Below are 18066 nucleotides of genomic sequence, written 5' to 3'. Positions count from 1 at the left end.
GAAATAATCTCAGCATTTTCTGCAGCTTTTCTCACCAAGGCATTTTTGTGGATTCATAACCAGTAGGAGCCAAGAGGCTTAAAAACCAAGCAGGAAGTGGTGGTTAAGAAGCGACAGGACTAAATAGAACTTTTGGCAGTCTTATGAGGTTGGGGATACAAGAAACTGTAGTTTAGGGCTACTAATGCAATGAGAACCTGAGGAGCCAAACTCCTGGAGAGAAGGGGGAAAAGAAAAATGAGTCTGATATTTGGATATGTTAGGAAAGAGTGAAAGATGGAACAATTTGAACAACAAAATAAATAACATAGTACTGGATTACAGCCCAAAGTATAAAATAAATATCCACAAGTCCATACAGACATAAAAAAAATAAATGAGCATATCAGTAAGTGAGGGAAAAGAGACAAATCTATGGGCAAAAATTCCATATAATTCGTTAGCTACTGCCCCCCATGGGGATGCAACATAACTTCCAGGTGATCAAGGTTAATAACGGCGATCCGTTACGTACCCTTGATTTGATATGATGAGAAGGGTGCTTTTCTCTAGGCAGTCCTTTCACCAACAGCCCATAACTCCTGTATAACCATTAGAAAAATATCAGACAAACCTAAATTGCAGCATATTCTATAAAATACCTGACTAGTACTCCTCAAAGCTGTCAAGGTCATCCGAAACAAGGCAAGTCTAAGAAGCTATCATAATCTAAACGTGCCTAAAGAGACCTGAAGATCAAATTTAATGTGGTATCCTAAATGGAATGCCTGGAACAGAAAAAGGATGTTAGGTAAAAACTAAGAAAACCCGAAAGAAGGACAAACTGTAGTTAATAATAATGTATTAATACTGGCTTATTGCTTGCCGTGGAAAGTGTTAATATAAGATGTTAACAGTAGGGAACAGTGGGTATAGGATACATGAGAACTCCCTCTACTATCTATCCAATGTCTCGGTAAATCTAAAACTATTCGAAAGTAAAAAAAAAAAAAATTGTTTAAAGAAAGTCGGTGTAGTTATAGTGATAGCTAAACAAAGTAGGCTTTAGGAAAAGAGGCATTTCTAAGGCAAAAAGGAAGTAATTCATAATAAAACATAGGGCAACCTGCTAGGAATAAATTCCAAATTTAAATTCTAAATTTATATGTATTTAGTCATATGCTCTTAAAATGTATAAAGGGGAAAATTGACAGAACTATAAAAAGACAAATCTGAAATCACAGTGGGATACTTTAACACACTTCTCTCAGTAAATGATATAACAAGCAGAAAAGAGTTAGAATGGAAATAGACGTGAACACCATAATTACCAAAATCTTCCTTGTTGATATATGTAAATTACTGCAAGAAGAAACTACGCACAAATGCACACAGAAAATTTTATCAAAATTAATCATATGGTGGGCAAATCTAAAATGAGTCTAAGCAAATTTTTAAATGTTAAAAATCATAAAGGATATGTTTCTGACTATAGTATAATTAAGCAAGAAATAAACAACATAATGTGCCTAGAAAATATGCAGACATTTGGAAATTAACCACTTTGAAATAGCTCACATATCAAAGAAGCAAACAGTTATAACAATTAAAAACATTTAGGGATGCCTGGGTGGTTCAGCCAGTTAAGCATCTGCCTTCAGCTCAGGTCATGATCCAATGGTCCTGGGATCAAGGCCCACATTGGGCTCCCTGCTCAGCGGGAAGCCTGCTTCTTCCACTCCCTCTGCCGCTCTCAGCCCCTCACCTCGTGCTCTCTCACTCTCTAATAAATAAATAGAATCTTTAAAAAAATTAAAAACATTTGAACAGATTAATGAAAATACAACATATCAAAAAATAGTGTTACATACTCATATTCATAGCTGCACTTTTCATAATAACCAAAAGGTGGAAGCAATCCAAATGTCCATCAATGGATGAATGGATAAAGAAAATGTGACATATACATACAATGGAATATTATTCAGCCTTAAAGTGGAAGGAAATTCTGACATATGGTACAGCATGTATGAAATGTGAAGACATTATGCTAAGCTAAAAAAAGCCAGTCATGAAGACAAATACTGTATGATTCCACTTATATGGGGCACCTAGAATAGTCAAATTTATAGAGACAGAAAGTAGAATGGGGGTTGCCAGAGGCTCGGGACAAGGGGAAAAGAGAAGTTACTGTTTAATGGATGTAGAATTTCAGATCTGAGGGATAAAAAAAGTCCTGGGGATAAGATTCACAACAATGTGAATATAGTTAACACTATTGAACTATACACTTAAAAATGACAAATTATGTGTTTTTTAACCATAATAATTAAAAGTAGTAGATTACAGCTAAAGCAGGTTTACAGCAAAATTTATAACTTTCAATTCCTTTATTAGAAAATGAAAAAGGCTGCAAAAATAAATAATCTAGATACTCATTTACTTTCTTTTTTTTAAAAAAAAAGATTTGCTTATTTATTTGAGAAAGGGGGAGGGACAGAGGGAGAGAGAATCTCAAGCAGTCTCCTCACTGAGAGTGGAGCCTGAGGCAGCACTCAATCTCACAACCCTGAGATCAAGACCTGAGCCGAGACCAAGAGTCGGGCACTCGACCAACTGAGCCACCCAGGCGCCCCCTGGGGAATATTAAATTCATGAATCCCTACCAAGACTGATAAAAGTGGAAGTGGGAAGTAGGAAGAGGGAGCATCCAACATTACAATATCAGAAATGAAAAGGTAGATATCACTTATGAAAGACAATGATGGACATTACAAATAACACGAATAACTGTGACAATGTTTATGACATGCATAGCTTCCTGAAACACAACTTAGCAAAACTGACACCGGAAGATAAAAAAATCCAAATGATCCTGTATCTACTAAAGAAATCGAATCTATAATTAAACTTCTGAAATAATTTCCAACCCCAGTGGCTTCCCAATTGAACTCTTCCAAACATTAAAGGAAGGAAAGAAGGAAGGAAAGGGAAGGGAAGGGAAGGGAAGGGAAGGGAAGGGGAGGAAAGGAAAGGGAGGAAGGGAGGGGAAGAAAATATAAAAGAAGAGGGGCGCCTGGGTGGCACAGCGGATAAGCGTCTGCCTTCGGCTCAGGGCGTGACCCCGGCATTATGGGATCGAGCCCCACATCAGGCTCCTCTGCTATGAGCCTGCTTCTTCCTCTCCCACTCCCCCTGCTGGTGTTCCCTCTCTCACTGGCTGTCTCTATCTCTGTCAAATAAATAAATAAAATCTTTAAAAATATATATATATATAAAAGAAGGGCCCCTGAGTGGCTCAGTCAGTTGGGTGTCTGCTTTTGGCTCAGGTGATGATATCAGAGTCCTGGGATCAGAGCCGGTGTGGGGCTCCCTGCTCGGTAGGGAGTCTGCTTCTCCCTCTCCCTCTGACCCTTCTTTTCTGCTCTTGAGTGTGCTCTCTCTCAAATGAATAAATTAAAAAAATCTTTTAAAAAAAAGGAAAACACCAATATTGCCCCAAATCTTCCAGGAAACATAAAAAGAGGAAATAATGCCCAACTCACTACATAAAGTCATTTACCTTGATACCAAAACCTGACCTATGTGACATTATATGAAAATAAAATTACAGGCAAATCACTGTTAAACAGTTGCAAAAAAACTATTAAAAATTATTAAATCAAAAGGAGTTATACATAAAAATTATATCACATCAGAAATCAGTTGGATTTAGTCCAGAAATGCAAGATTGGCTTAATATTCAAAAATCAATCATAAAATTCACCACATTAAAGGGAAAATATTCAAAGATTATTTTATTAGATGCAGAAAAAGTATTTGATAAAATTCAAACCCCATTCATGATAAATCTGTAGCAAACTAGAAATAAAAACTTTCTTATAAATACTATTCACAAAAAATTGAGAGCAACTAGCTTAATTCGAAGTGAAATACTAAAGGATTTTTCCCCCAAGAGGGGAATTATTGAACTGGGGTTTGCAATCAGTGCAAAAAAGGAAAAAAAAAAACAAAACTCTCATTATTCGTAGGCAACATGATTATACATGCAGAAAATCTAAAAGAACTTACAAATAAATTATTACAACTAATAAATGAATTTAACAAAGTTGCTAAATACAAGGGAAACATATAAGAAACAATCACATTTATAAATACCTGTGAAAAGCAATTATAACACAGAATTAAAAAAAAAAAAAAGCAACCACGTTTGACAGCAATAACAGCAAACAAAACAATACCCAAATACTTTGGAAGAAATCTAACAGAAGATGTTGTATATACAAAACTACAAAATGTATCAGGAAAACTTAAACTCAAAGAGAAATACATGACAGGTTCATCGATTGGAAGACAATATTATAAGGATATCAACTCCCTCAGTAGGATTTTATGAGAAAGTGTCTGTACAGAAATTGACGGAATGATTGTAAATTTTATATGGAAATGCAAAGGGCCAAATACAGCAAGATAACCTTGAAGAACAAAACTGAAGGGCTTAAAACGAGCAGAGGTAAACAGTTATTATAAAATCACAGTAATTAAGATATTGTGGTATTGGTGGTACTGGTACAAGGACAGACCAACAGACCTGCAGAATTGAACAGAGTTGCACACAGACAGTAATTTGGAACATTGTAGTGTGTTGTGATCCTGCCACGGATGATGAGATCTACCTCCCCACACAAAATTGGTTTGGATGTTGAGACTGGTGATGGACCAGTTATAAAGAGGGCGTGAAGAGATTAATTACTCATATATTGGTCTTTCTGGGGAGAACATGGCAGGCACAAAGGCCAGTCCAAAAATGTCTTGAGTGGCCACGGTGGTTAGGGGGTGAAGCCACAGAGGAGTGTGCATGCAGAGGCTGAGGATGACGTTGTCTGAACTTCCCACCACCACCACTCGAGGTTATATGCAAGCTTTCTTATCAGCTTTCCCAGATGTGGGGCAGAAGGAAAAGCAGGAGGTGGGGTTTGAAAGCAGCCAGCAGTCAAACACCAAAAAAAAGGAATCAGACCTTTATTCCACTGGAAGAGAAATGAATCCTGACGTCTACCTCACACCATAGACAAAAATCAACGCCAAGTGGACCGTAGGTGGAAAAGTGAAAGTTTGAATAAAGCTTCTAGAAGGAGAAGGAGACTGTTTTCGTGTTCTTGGGTACGCATAAATTTCCTAAACAGGGCACAAGAAGCAATTATCTTAAAGGAAACAATTCATAAGCTAGGCTTCTCTTCATCAAAAGATACTACTAAAAATGAGAAAGGAAAACTAAGAAGATATATGGAATGCTGGCATCTAACAAAGTTATCAGGTACGGAGCATGTAAAGAAACCCTACAAAGCACAAAAGGAAAGAAAACCCAAGAGAAGAATGAGCAAAAGACTCATACAGGAACTTTACAAAAGAAGATACCAAAAGGACAATGAAAATATATTTTTAATATTTTAAAGATACTCCACATCATTAGTTTTCAGTGAAATGCAATTAGAACCACAGGATCTCACTCTATATCCATCAGAATCAACGTCAAAATGGCAACCAACACATGAGGATGTGGAAGAACTAAAACTCTTACACTTATAGGTGAGGGTGGAATTTGTTATAACCACTTCAGGAAACTGATTGGTAGTGTTCACTAAAATATCAACATACCCACGCCCTACGATCCACCAACTCCATCCCTAAGTAGATCAATAGACATGCGATCACGTGTGCACCTAACGTATAAGAACGTTCCCAGCAGCAATAATGACCAAAAACTGGAAAAGAGCCAAATTTCCATCAAAAGTAGAATGGGTAAATTCTAGTATATTTACACAATATACAACTACATGACAGGGAAAACCAATCAACTACTGTCCACTCAACACCATGAATGATTCTCATTACGCAAAAGAAGCTACGACAAAAGAGTACAAGCTGTAGAAATTCATTTATTAAAAAATTCAAAAATCAGCAAAAATAGGATTTGGTGATAAGATTCTGGTTACTTTTGGGTAAGGAAGGATGTGGCTGGGAGAGAAGGCTGGGGGGGGGATTCTTGGGTTCTAGGGATGTTTTCTTTCTTCATGGGGTGATAGTTTTCCAGATGTGTTCACTTTGAGAAAATTCACGGCAATAAACACTTAGGATTTTTATACCTTTCTGTTTGTACTATACTTCAAGTTAAAAAACTTATTGGAAAAAAATAATATGGTCTATATTGCTGGTCTTGCACACTATGCAATTATCAACAGAGGCTCTGAAAAGGCAAATCTACAGAGCCTCCTCCGGCTTTCAGCCAACTTTGTTAGAAAGTTCGAGTGATCATTATGCGGCGTGGACTGTTCTAGCGAAGGAAGGGGAATGCAACTCAGACGAGACTAGAGAAGTCACCATATTAGCGGCAGGGGCTCATCTTTGAAAGTTTTCCTTCACATTCCATTCTGAGCCAGGGCCTCTGCCCGCTGTCAAGGCACTAGAAACATGCCCTCATTTCTGAGTCAGGCTTCCTGGAGCCTTCTCTATGATGACCTGGTGCTCTACGGGGTTAAGGCCACCAGGGGAGGGTTCCCAGGCTAGGCTCGCTTCTGGAAGGAGGATCCAGTCTGCTTCCCCTACACACACAGACCCAGAGAATCACACTCACACACACACAGACTCACTCTCACATACATGCACACACAGACACACACTCTCACTCACAGACTCATACTCACACAGAGACTCACACTCACTCACATACACACACATACTCACAGACTTATACATACACACACACAGTCACACTCACAGGCTCACACACTCTCAAACACATAGACGCATACACACACAGACTCATACACACACACAAACACACAGACACAAACTCAGACTCATACATACTCACACACACCGAGACTCACTCACATAAACACACACAGACACACGCAGACACATACACTCACACGAAGACTCATATAAACTTACACACTCTCACACACGTACTCACACACACACCATCCTAATAAAAGCATCGTAGAGAACAGCTTCCCACCTGGGCCACACCGGAGAAGGACAGAGACACCATCAGGATGACATTCAGAGCAGAGAAAACAGGACACAGGAGAGACTGGAAACCAAGTCCCGGAATGATGGGAAGGTAGAAACTCAGGGGTGTGAAGAATGATTGATTGTAGGTAGAACCTACGTGTGTTAGTGTCTCCGTGACTTGTAATAATACCATTCAAGGATATGGTGCTGTGTTCCTGCTGTTTTTTAAAATATGTTTTGAAGTGTACAGTTCAGTGGCATTAAGCACATTCACACTGTTGTAAGCTCATTATTACCATCCATGCCCAGAACTCTTTCCTCTGGCAAAACTGAGCTCTCTGCCCATTACACCCCCCCATCACCCCTCCCCATGTCCTTTGTTGTATAAGAAAACAAAGAAGCAGCAGGTCACAAAACAACTTTCCCATCAAAGCAGGGCTGGGCTCCCAGGCCATCTGGGTGTCCTCTCCTTGCCTAGGGGCAGTGACCATGGCTGTGGGCAGCAAGTGCACGAGGCAGGCAGGCGCCTCCAAGTCTGCAGGGGAGGGTGAGGAGAGGCAGGCGTGGGGCATGGTTCACTCACTATGCTGTGCCCCATAGCACCCAGCCCAAATGCATACTGCCCAGCCTTGCCTAACACATCGTGCCTAGAAACCTATCTTCTCTGTAAGACAGAAATCACCACATCTACTTGCTCCGTTTAAAGAACTCTGATTGGGACGCCTGGGTGGCACAGCGGTTAAGCGTCTGCCTTCGGCTCAGGGCGTGATCCCGGCGTTATGGGATCGAGCCCCACGTCAGGCTCCTCCACTATGAGCCTGCTTCTTCCTCTCCCACTCCCCCTGCTTGTGTTCCCTCTCTCGCTGGCTGTCTCTATCTCTGTCGAATAAATAAATAAAATCTTTAAAAAAAAATCCTTTATGGTCTTCCAGCAACTCCCACCTGGTCACTGAAAATCCTCAGCCCTCTTCCCTCCTGGTTCCCACCCACCTTCCCGCCATTCTCCTCAGGCTCCTCGCTCCCCTGTGCAGTCCTCCACTCCTCATGGAGGTCACACCCACCCACTGCCTCGGCCAGCCTGGCTAAGGGATGGACTCCTCAGCCTCTGGCTTCTCTGTCAAGCAAGTCAAACTGCAGTTGGCCCTCGAACAATACGGGTTTGAACTGAATGGGTTCATTTATATGTAGAATTTCTTTCAATAAACACAGTACAATACTGTAAATGTCCTTTCTCTTCTTTATGATTTTCTTAATAACATTTTCTTTTGTCTAGCCTACTTTATTGTAAGAATACAGTATGTAATACCGACACAGAATATGTGTTCATCAACTATGTACATTACTGACAAGGCTTCTAGTCAACGGTAGGCTATTAGTAGTTAAGTTTTTGGGGAGTCAAAAGTTATATAGAGATTTTCAACTGCACAGGGCGGGGGAAGGGGTTGGTGCCCCTAACCCACACATTGTTCAAGGGTTAGCTCCATTCCCCAGGACCTGCCAGGCCTCTTCATGTCTCCATGCTTCAGTCATACATACACTTCTGTTTGCCTGGTACACTCCCCCTTTCTCTCCCTCTCTCCCAGAAATGTATACTCCCCCTTCAAGATGAAAAGTTAAACCTCACTCCTCCTGCTTAACCTACAGGACTGATGAGTCATCTCTCCCCAAAATCCCTCAACGGTGTGTCCGACCACCAAAACCCTCTACAAAGTGGAGGTCAGCTGTTCACTTTCAAACCTCCTAGAAAGACCTTGCCAGGAGGTGAGTGGCACTCTCCCCTGACCCCTGAGGCTGATAAACAAAGTGGAGGTCAGCTGTTCACTTTCAAACCTCCTAGAAAGACCTTGCCAGGAGGTGAGTGGCACTCTCCCCTGACCCCTGAGGCTAGGACACAGTCAGTGACAAGGTCTTCCTTGTCAATGAGGGTCTCTGGCAAAGCTGGTAACAACCCCAAGAGCCCTTCCACAGCCCAGGAGCAGAGTCAGGCACTTCCAAGTGCTAACTTTCACCTTGACAGCCACCCTGAAGAGCCCAGAGCCCGCAGGCTACCACCATATTTGCCTGCAGACTGACCAAAGGAAACTAAGTGATTTGTCCAAGAAAGGAGACGAATCTGTCGTGGCTCCAGACTCCATGAAAGCCAAACTCGCAGCAGTGTGTTCCACAACAGACAAGACCCCGCAGGGCTCCCCGGGAAGACGTAAGGAATGTTCCCATAAACATAGACACTGTTCATCAACCAGTCCAAGCACAAACAATGGTATAAAAGTTGTTCTGACTTCAATTAGCCTTTCCTTGTGCATCCAGAAGCACATGTGGTCAAAATCAGTTTGGAAAATGAGGAGTTAAACAGAATTAAGTAAGCGATTTTCTTGCAGGACTTCAAAAGGCCTTTCCTGTGGTGCTTTGGGACTCTCCAAGAGGGGGCAGTACACAGTGTTCCCAGCCTGATCTGAATGCGGATTACTATTTTTAGGAACATCTCGTGGGACTCCACAGAACACAGTTTGAGAATGCCAGCTTGCACACTCATGTAATTAATGAGAACTAGGTCTAATTAATTAGATCTGAATATCATTAATAAAAAGTTACATACAGTAATGGCTAACTTCCTTCAATTTAATCACACAAATTATGTTGGGCTCAACCTAGTAGCAGCTCAACGTGCTATTTTCTTAGCACATTTTTCATCTTTTAAAAAAGGTGTTGATGAAATTTTTTCTCTCTTAACGTACAACTTTAAAAAACAAAAAAAAAGTTAGGTGTCACAGAAGGCATTTTCAAGTAGTTGAAAACACACATACCAAGCCTGAAAGCAAATCATAATGGCCAGCCCCAGGCCCTCCCTTTGCCTCCTCCAGGGAAGAACACCAGTAATATTGGGGGGCTGCTACATGCCACGTGCTCTCCATCTGTGATGTGGTTCATTCTCATAACCACCCCGAAAACCATGAGTCCCCATTTACGGATGAGGACAATGAGCTTCTGTAAGTTTAAGAAACTAGAGATACATGATGATCACAGGCTTCCGGAACATCTACTAACCCCAAGGCACTGGGCTGGACATTGTGAAGGATACAGACCAAGCGGACGTGCAAGTCCACAGAGAGATCAGCAGTGAGGCAGGGAAGCACAGAGCAGGCTCACATGGGGCTTAAATGTCCAACCAAGATCCCAAAGAGAGTGGCCCATAAGCCTGGTCTGGGAGAAGCACACAGAAGAGGAATCGGCCACACAGAGCCAAAAAAAGGACCCATGGAGACACTGCTGTTGAAAGAACAGGGCAGAGCAGTGTGCAAAAGCCTGGCTTGTTCAGCCAAGATATAGAAACAACCCAAATGGCCATCAACAGATGAATGGATAAAGAAAATGAGGTCTATATGTACAAGGAAATAGTATTCAGCCTTTAAAATGAAGGAAATCCTGCCATTCGCAACACCACAGACGGACGTGGAGGACATTATGCTAAGTGAAGTAAGGCAGTCACAGAAGGACAAATACTGCATGATTCCTCTTATGTCTAAAGTCCTCAAAGGTACAGAAGTAGACAGTAGAATGGTGGTTGCCAGGGGCTCAGGGGAGGGGGAAATGGGGAGCTGCTGAATGGGTGGAAAGTTTCACTATGCAAGATGAGTAAGTTCTAGAGAACCGCTATGAAACATCATGCCTGCAGTTAACGGTAAGGTGCTGTGTACTTCAAAAAGTGCTTAAGAAGGCAGATCTCAGGTTAGGTGTTCTCACTACAAAACAAACAAACAAAAAACAAAGGGTCACAAGAAAACTTTGGGAGGTGATGAGTAAGTTCATTACCTGAATCGTGGTGATAGTAACATGAGTGTATGCATATGTCCAAACTCACCAAAATGAATACACGATATGCAGGTTGTTTACCAGTTATACCTCAAAAAAGCTGGGAAGAAGAAAAAAAAGAAGTCCTATCACCATTTCAATGATGAGACGAATGCAGAACCACCTATAAAAAGGTGAGCCTAGGAAGCCAGCAGTTCCAGCTGAGTTAGAGGAGTAGCTAGTGAACAGGAGCAAGGTCACCCTGCCAGAGGGACACACAACACAAGAGCAGAGAGGTTTGTGTGGGCATACAGCGAGGTGTGTCATAGTCCCTCTTCTGTCATCAACCTTCTCAAATACGCAGGAGCAAGCATAGAGAGTAACGTAACACACATCCATGAACACACCCTTCATCCCCACCTCCTTCTTCATATTATTTGCTTGTTTTTTCAATTATGTTGTCTTTTTTCTAATTGATCTGAAAGAGTTCCTTATACAAACCGAATGCTAATCCCTTACAGTAAATGCATCTCAGATATTTACTCCAGGTGATAGTTTGCTTTAAATTTTATATAGTGTCTCTGCTCTTAAAGAAATGGCTAACCCTGATGTCTAATTATTCAGTCTTTTCTGTGCCTGTGTGTGTCTTACCTTGTCCTACTGCAAGGGCGTACAGAAAATCTCTTCTATCCATTTTAGTATCTTGCCCTTCATTGTCATTCTGTCGGCATTTACTTGTGTGTGTGATGTGAGGTAGGGATCTCATTTTATCTTTTCCCACGTGGACAACCAGTTGTCCTGCATCACTTCCCACCTGATCAATAACAGCTCTGCCACCTCCTGTGTTCCTGTGCACGTGAGAGTTTGTTATTAGGCTCACTATCCTGTCCTGCCCATCCCTCTGTCCTCCCTACACAAATATCACACAATCTTAAAGTAGAACATCCATCAGGAATCTCACTGCCTCACCCTTATGCTAGCTTCCCCTTAACATTCCACCTTCGTCTTTCCATTTAAGGTCTAGTAGCTGGGAATTTCATGGCCTTCTTCAGATCTTATACTTCAGAAATCATTCTTGGTCAGATTTTACATAGCACTTCTATGTGCAAGAGCATGCTGACATCCTATCAGGGAACCATTTTCACGAATGCAACATCCTCTAACTTAACATATTTTCTGAGACTTCCCATGATTTAAACATAGCTTATTAATTCTCCCACCACTTCTTCAGGAAGTCACTAAATTTATATACAGTTTGAACTGGGTTTGAACTGTGTGGGTCCACTTACATGCAGATTTTTTTTAAATAAATACATGACAGTACTGTAAATGTACTTTCTCTTCCTTATGATATTCTTAATAACATTTCCTTTTATCTAGCTTATCATAAGAATACAGTATATCACACATATAACATAAAAAATATGTGTTAATCAAATGTTTATGTTATCAGGCTTCCTGTCACCAGTAGGTGAGTAGTAGTTAAGTTTCTAGGGAGTCAAAAGTTAGATGCAGATTTCCACCTATGCGACGGTCGGTACCCCTAACCCCATATTGTTCAAGGGTCAACTGGAATTACAAGTCACACATAACGATAGGGTTAATATCGTAGGATGGTGAGTCCGAGGATTGAATTCTCCCAGGGAAAAAAAACAGAACACGGCCCCAAACTTTTACCGTAAGTGGAAGCATATTCACCAAGTTATTCTATGAGGAAATGTCAGGCACAGACTCCGGGTATTAGTATTCTGATGTCACAGAATGGTTCATTTGCAGCAGAAAAAAAATAAATAAACCCGGGTCTCTTCTCTCTGCAGCTCTCCTCACAGAGATTCACTCTAGCATAATTGACATTTAAAAATATCCATCTCATTGCCACTTTTCTCTCACAGAAGAAATATGCTTTTCTGCAGGGAAGCTGTAGAGAATTGTGATGAGTATATTCACTTAAATGGCAGTCCCATTACACCGCAGATGGGTGAGAGCAATCGGAAAGAGAGCGAGACGGCTTGTCTATTGCAGCTGATTTCAATACTCTAATAGTATTTCAGGATACATAAAGATCCCTCTAGGTCTTCTTGGGGCTCACAAGAAAAAAAATACCTTATACCTTAGAGGCACCCACAGAATTGTCCTGTGGCTCCGTCAGAAAGCAACAGCGACCCCCATTTCATCTAGATAAACTTTAAGAAGCCAATTTCACAGTGGACAGTTCCTAGAGGACTGACAGACTGCACTGGCTCTTTGACCCGGGGCTCCCAGGAGAATGGAATTTCACTGCAGTTTGTGAGACCCCTCCCCCATAAGAACCTCTCTCTTTACAAGCTGTCCTTGCTGCCGGTTACACACGAAATCACCTCGCTTCCCAGAATCCCCCAAACTCTGCAGCACTGTCACAGCTGAGGGCAGGGGACGCACCTCCTCTATTTGAGGCTGACGAATGTTTATGAGTCTAAAATTAAACGAGATGGAAAAGGCTTCGTTGAGAGCACAGAAGTAAATTCTGAAACTTTAAAGACCGACAACCAAGGACACGTTCAGAAAAATGCTCATTTATTTTTTGCCCAAATGCATTAAAAGTCAAGCAGCTCCTCTGACATTTCACCCTCTGCTTCCTTGGATAGGGGCTGATTGTTCTAACTCTTAAATGTCTTATGAATGTGCCAGCACCCTCCCAAACCCAAAGCCACTGCAGAATCCATCCAGGACATCCGTGACAGGAACACACCCCCCCAACCTCCGTACAATGGGAGGCGAATTTTTGCCCATGCACAGCACAGTGCTCATGGACCGCTAACTACACATAGGACAGAAGCTGCATTAGAAATTGAATAAACACAGCTGCCGTGACTTACAAAAGAAGGCTCCTTCAGTAACCCTAAACAGCAGTCCCTGCATCCTTCTGCCACCCCAGAGGCAAAACAGTGGTTTGAGACCCAGGTCTCGATGCTCCGGTATCCCAACCTGGCCCCTCCTGGTCTTCATCTTTATCCTCAGAATTGGCACAGAACTTCCCCATTGGGAAACCCCAAATTTTCCTCTCCTTTAGAAGTCCCCAAGCCACTACACTTCCATATGACCACTGGCGCAGCCCTATCCAAGCCCAGCAGTGCTCCCTCCCATGGATGCATAAGAACCCACAGAATCCATCAGAAGCTCAGATCTGCTCTGGCATCAAGACGCAGTGACCACTCCTGGCTCAGCGTCTTCACCTCCAACAACAGCCTACTCTCCACCCTGCTCTCCAAACCTATCTCATCCCCTGCACCAGCTTTCCCACAACCAAGCCAAAGATCCCTGGTGGCTCATCCTCAGTCAGAATATATCTCCTGCAAGTGTCCCCTGTACCAGGCACTCAGGAGGCACCTGGGCTGCAAATCTGCTGCTGTAGGTCCTACCAACAAGAGCAAGCCAAGTGCCGACTCTGGGCCAGTGGGGTCGGGACCGCAGTCTAGCTTCACCTGCAGGGGCGACAGCAACACGGGCCGTCCCTCATCCCTGAGCAGCTTAGGAGGGCTCTTTCTGATGCAAGTTAGATTCGTCTTCTCAGTGTCCTGATATTTCACGGGGGTTCACTTCTAGTTAGACTCGCAACGGTGCCCGAGTTTGATAGTGAAAAGGTCGTACATGGCATTTATTGTCGGTGATGTCTAGCGACGTTCGATATAAATCGGAATCGAGGTAGGAGTTACACAAACAAGTGTCTGAATCCAGTAAGGACTACGGTTTTCACAAGCACTAGTAGAGTGAGCCAGGGACAGGGGGTGGGTGTTACTGTTGTCTTGGGGGTGGCGGGAGAGGCGTCCATTCCAGGCAACATTAGCGTCCCCCCGAGAGCCCGGTACTCACGGGCTCCTTGGCTGGGAATCAACCCCAGCCTCAGACTCCCTGCGCGCAGACTAGCGCTGAATGACACATCCACGGCTTCCCAGGAAATAAAGAACTGTGGCCAATGCCCAGTTCCACCTGAAATGTAGCGTCCCTCGAGTACAACAACTCCATTTCACCCATGCCCGACGCAAAGCCTCACTCCATGCAAGGCAACCTCATATTTCTTACCGAAAACAAGTGGTGTGGTAAAGTCCCCAAAAACCTTCTGGTGACGAAATCTTTCTGGAATAAAACAGAAGGAAATAGAGGAAGTTACTTGGGTTTCCAAAAAGACACTAGTGTTCACATAGAGCCCTTTCAAGTACAGACATTTGAATGAGTGAGAGGTTTTGAATTACCTGTAAAAGTGAACCGATTATAATTCTAATGAGACGATCACAAATTACCAGAAACAAATAATTAAAATGTTTCTTTAGCCATTCCTCACCTAATTATTGCCTTAAGAACGTCGTGTTGGGCAAATAAAGCAATGGCTTGTGTATCACTCTGGAAGGAGAGACTATCCGCATTTTAATGAAGCTCCTCAAAGCCCTCATGAATATGTATTTCCCCACAACAAAGCTTGACCCCGCTAGTGCTCGAGCCGGTATTCTGGGACACTTTCAGAGGGAGGTGGGTGTGCCTGTGGGGGCTGGAGGGGGGTGAAGAGAGATTAAAGCAAAGAGAAAGAAAAGCAGGGCACCACGCATTTCCTCTGCCCAAGCTCACGGCTCACCCTTCCTCTTGGGCAAGGGGGTTTCACAAAGAGAACAGAAAAGAGGCCATCGGGTTTCACGCTCCTCTTGGACAGCAAAAGCTTTGCAGACGAAAGCTAGAGAGGAAGTCCAATATGTTCTATGCTCTGTGGCTCAAGGTAAGGCCCTGGGTTAGATCAGGAATTCAAGGAGGGGCAGAAGATGGCCAGAGAGCGGGAAGCCTGGGGTGGTGCAAGAGGAGGGGGATTTATTGGTCTTAAACATCACATCCAAATTCCTCTTTTTCCCCAATATAAAACAGTATGTTAACTATACTGGAATTAAATTTTTTTTAAAAAATCCTCTTCTCCCTCCACTTTGGCTAAAGACACATGGCATTATAAAGGAATGTCTTTGTTCCTTTCGAAAACACACCAATGGACAATAAGATTGACCTCCAAGCTGGTTGGGAAAGTGAATGCCACAAAGCCCCCAAAACGCTGCCTGGGAACCCATTAGCATCAAACAGTATTTCTTTTTTTTTACCCCCAAACCCCACCATCCCAGGACCTCCAAAAGGAAGTGATGTCAGAGTCGGTGCACACACTAAGTGCTGTATCCAGAGGCAGGAACACTTCCCTGGTGGTCCTCAGACAGGGCCTCAATTCCTTACTCTGTTAATAAGTTGGCTCTATGAACTCAAGCAGGTCAGTGAGAAAGACCTCTGTCCTCTCCCAGAATCCCTTACTCCAGCTCCGGGCAATTTTGACCAAGAGGGCTGCAGGGAAGAACCCAGAAGCCTTGGACCACCAGCACAGGCTAGAGTTCTCCCCACATGTTCCCCATGTTCTCACCTCCCTTCTCAGGTCCACAGCCACCTGCACTGCCCAGAGCCACCGTGCGTCCCTGGAAATGACCACGTGCCCATGGACCCAGCTTCTCCCACTTCCTCCCAGCCCAGAAGCACTGCGGGGAAACCCAGAGCTAGTCTGCAGGCTCAGCTGGGCTTCCTGGTGCTGGAAGTGAAGCCTGCCCCATTGCTCCACCTGGAGGAAGGGGCCACAGCTCTCCCTCTGCCTGTCCTCAGTCTGTGAGTCTCTCGAAAGGACAAGAGTCTCATTCATCTGCAGCCTGAGCACGCCCCCCCACATGTTCCACACAGACTCCCCTCAAAGGCACAGAATCATCAAGCTACCTTGGAAAAAGGGCAGAGCTCTGCACTTTACATAACGCTTTTCCATAGGAGGAAACAGGCCCACATCTTAACTCAATTTAGAATCGGTTTTTAAGTGTCTATTTATAGGCATCATCACACCAGTACCCCTTGTGGATGGTGGAGGAATCAGGGCTCTGGGCTCTGGTCCACCAATGCTCATTAGCATTCTTCTCATGTTTGTCTTCTCTAATTTCCCCAGCAGCATTTTAACTTGATAGCAAGGTCACCTACCACTTGGACCCAGCACCACTTTCCATTTCCTCCAAAGAAAAATATGAATTTTCTTGGCCATGCAGCAGTGCCCTCTCCCTGCCCTCTCGGGGCCCCTCGCTTGCGTTGGCGAAAGCAGGGTTGTGTTATTTTTGGTGAACTTGTCTCTGGACAGACAGCTCACCTTCAAAAAATCAACAAAGTCACGAGCGCAGAGACCTGGCAAGGCCCATGGGGGTCAGCAGGTCCCTGCTGGCCCTGCACCCCCCCCACCTGGCCAGGGACATCCAGGGAGGGCCTGCTCCCATTCCAGCAGCCGGAATGGACACAGAGAATCACCTCCATTTCAGAACAACCAGGCTTTTCTTCTTAGCCACGGACAGCCTGGCTGTTCCTACTTCTGCCAAACACAGGTCCCCGACCTCTTTCTACCCTCTCTGGAGGCATCGAGGGCCAGGGCACTTCCCCTGTTTCTCTTGGCCACTTGTGAGTGGACCGAAATCCGAGAGCCTCTCTTCTTCTGGCAGGGCACCACCATTTTTGGAATAATCTCCTCATCTTTATCAAGCCCCAGGCTGGCGATGAAGTACACAGGTCTCCCCATAAGATTTAAACACTCCATTTTCCAAGTTGCTGGCCCACCCACAAGTTATTTGGGGGAGCAGGAGGGGAACTTATCCTGTATTCCAGCTTCCCAGGGGAGGCGAAAAAATACAAAGCCATAGGAGCCCTGGGAGGTTCCACGAAGGCTCCCTCTGTCTGCATGCTGACGACCGGGTTCTCCGGGGTCTGGAGACCCCTCCCCCCCCACCCTTGGAACCAGTACAGAAGAAAAGGCAGGCCCTTGCCTGGGGCACTGAATCCACAGCAGCATTCAGGCACAGAGAATACTACCAAGAAACAGCCCTCCAGCTGCCTGACTTGAAATACCACACAGTTCGCAGTCGCAGTCGGCTCTCTTACGACTATTGTTGCTGAGACAGTTGGTATTTGGTGTCAGGATTAATTAACTTTCTCACAGGATGCCCACTGCAGCTGCCATTGTAGGTTCTCTATTATTCGACATGCACATTTCTGGCAATCAATTAGAGCTCTGATCAAACAGAGCCTTTGAAAGGCCGCCTTTCCAGACGCTTGGGAGGTAAACAGAAATCCTAAACGTGGCTTCGAGTGGACGGTTCATAAATTTGCTGCTTACCTTTGATATTAGGTCAGGGGAGCCGATGGGAGGCCCCAACTCCACAAGCCATCCTCAGGGCCCACTAGCGGCCCACGTGGTTGGGGAGCCCC

The 18066-nt window shown here is 43.8% G+C and overlaps 1 protein-coding gene across 2 annotated transcripts in view; it reads right to left on the bottom strand.

The window, feature by feature from the left end:
- Positions 1-18066, bottom strand: part of APBA2 (amyloid beta precursor protein binding family A member 2) — a 236520-nt gene that overhangs the window by 105201 nt on the left and 113253 nt on the right. For both annotated transcript variants that reach the window (XM_040642672.1, XM_040642673.1), the window contains exon 3: positions 14845-14898. The gene's annotated coding sequence lies outside the window, so the exon portion shown is untranslated. The remainder of the gene's footprint in view (positions 1-14844; positions 14899-18066) is intronic.

This window comes from Ursus maritimus, unplaced genomic scaffold, assembly GCF_017311325.1.
Source record: "Ursus maritimus isolate PB19 unplaced genomic scaffold, ASM1731132v1 scaffold_27, whole genome shotgun sequence".
Classification (NCBI taxonomy): domain Eukaryota; kingdom Metazoa; phylum Chordata; class Mammalia; order Carnivora; family Ursidae; genus Ursus; species Ursus maritimus.
The sequence above is the reverse complement of the archived record's forward strand: the minus strand, read 5'-3'. Positions and strand labels throughout refer to the sequence as shown.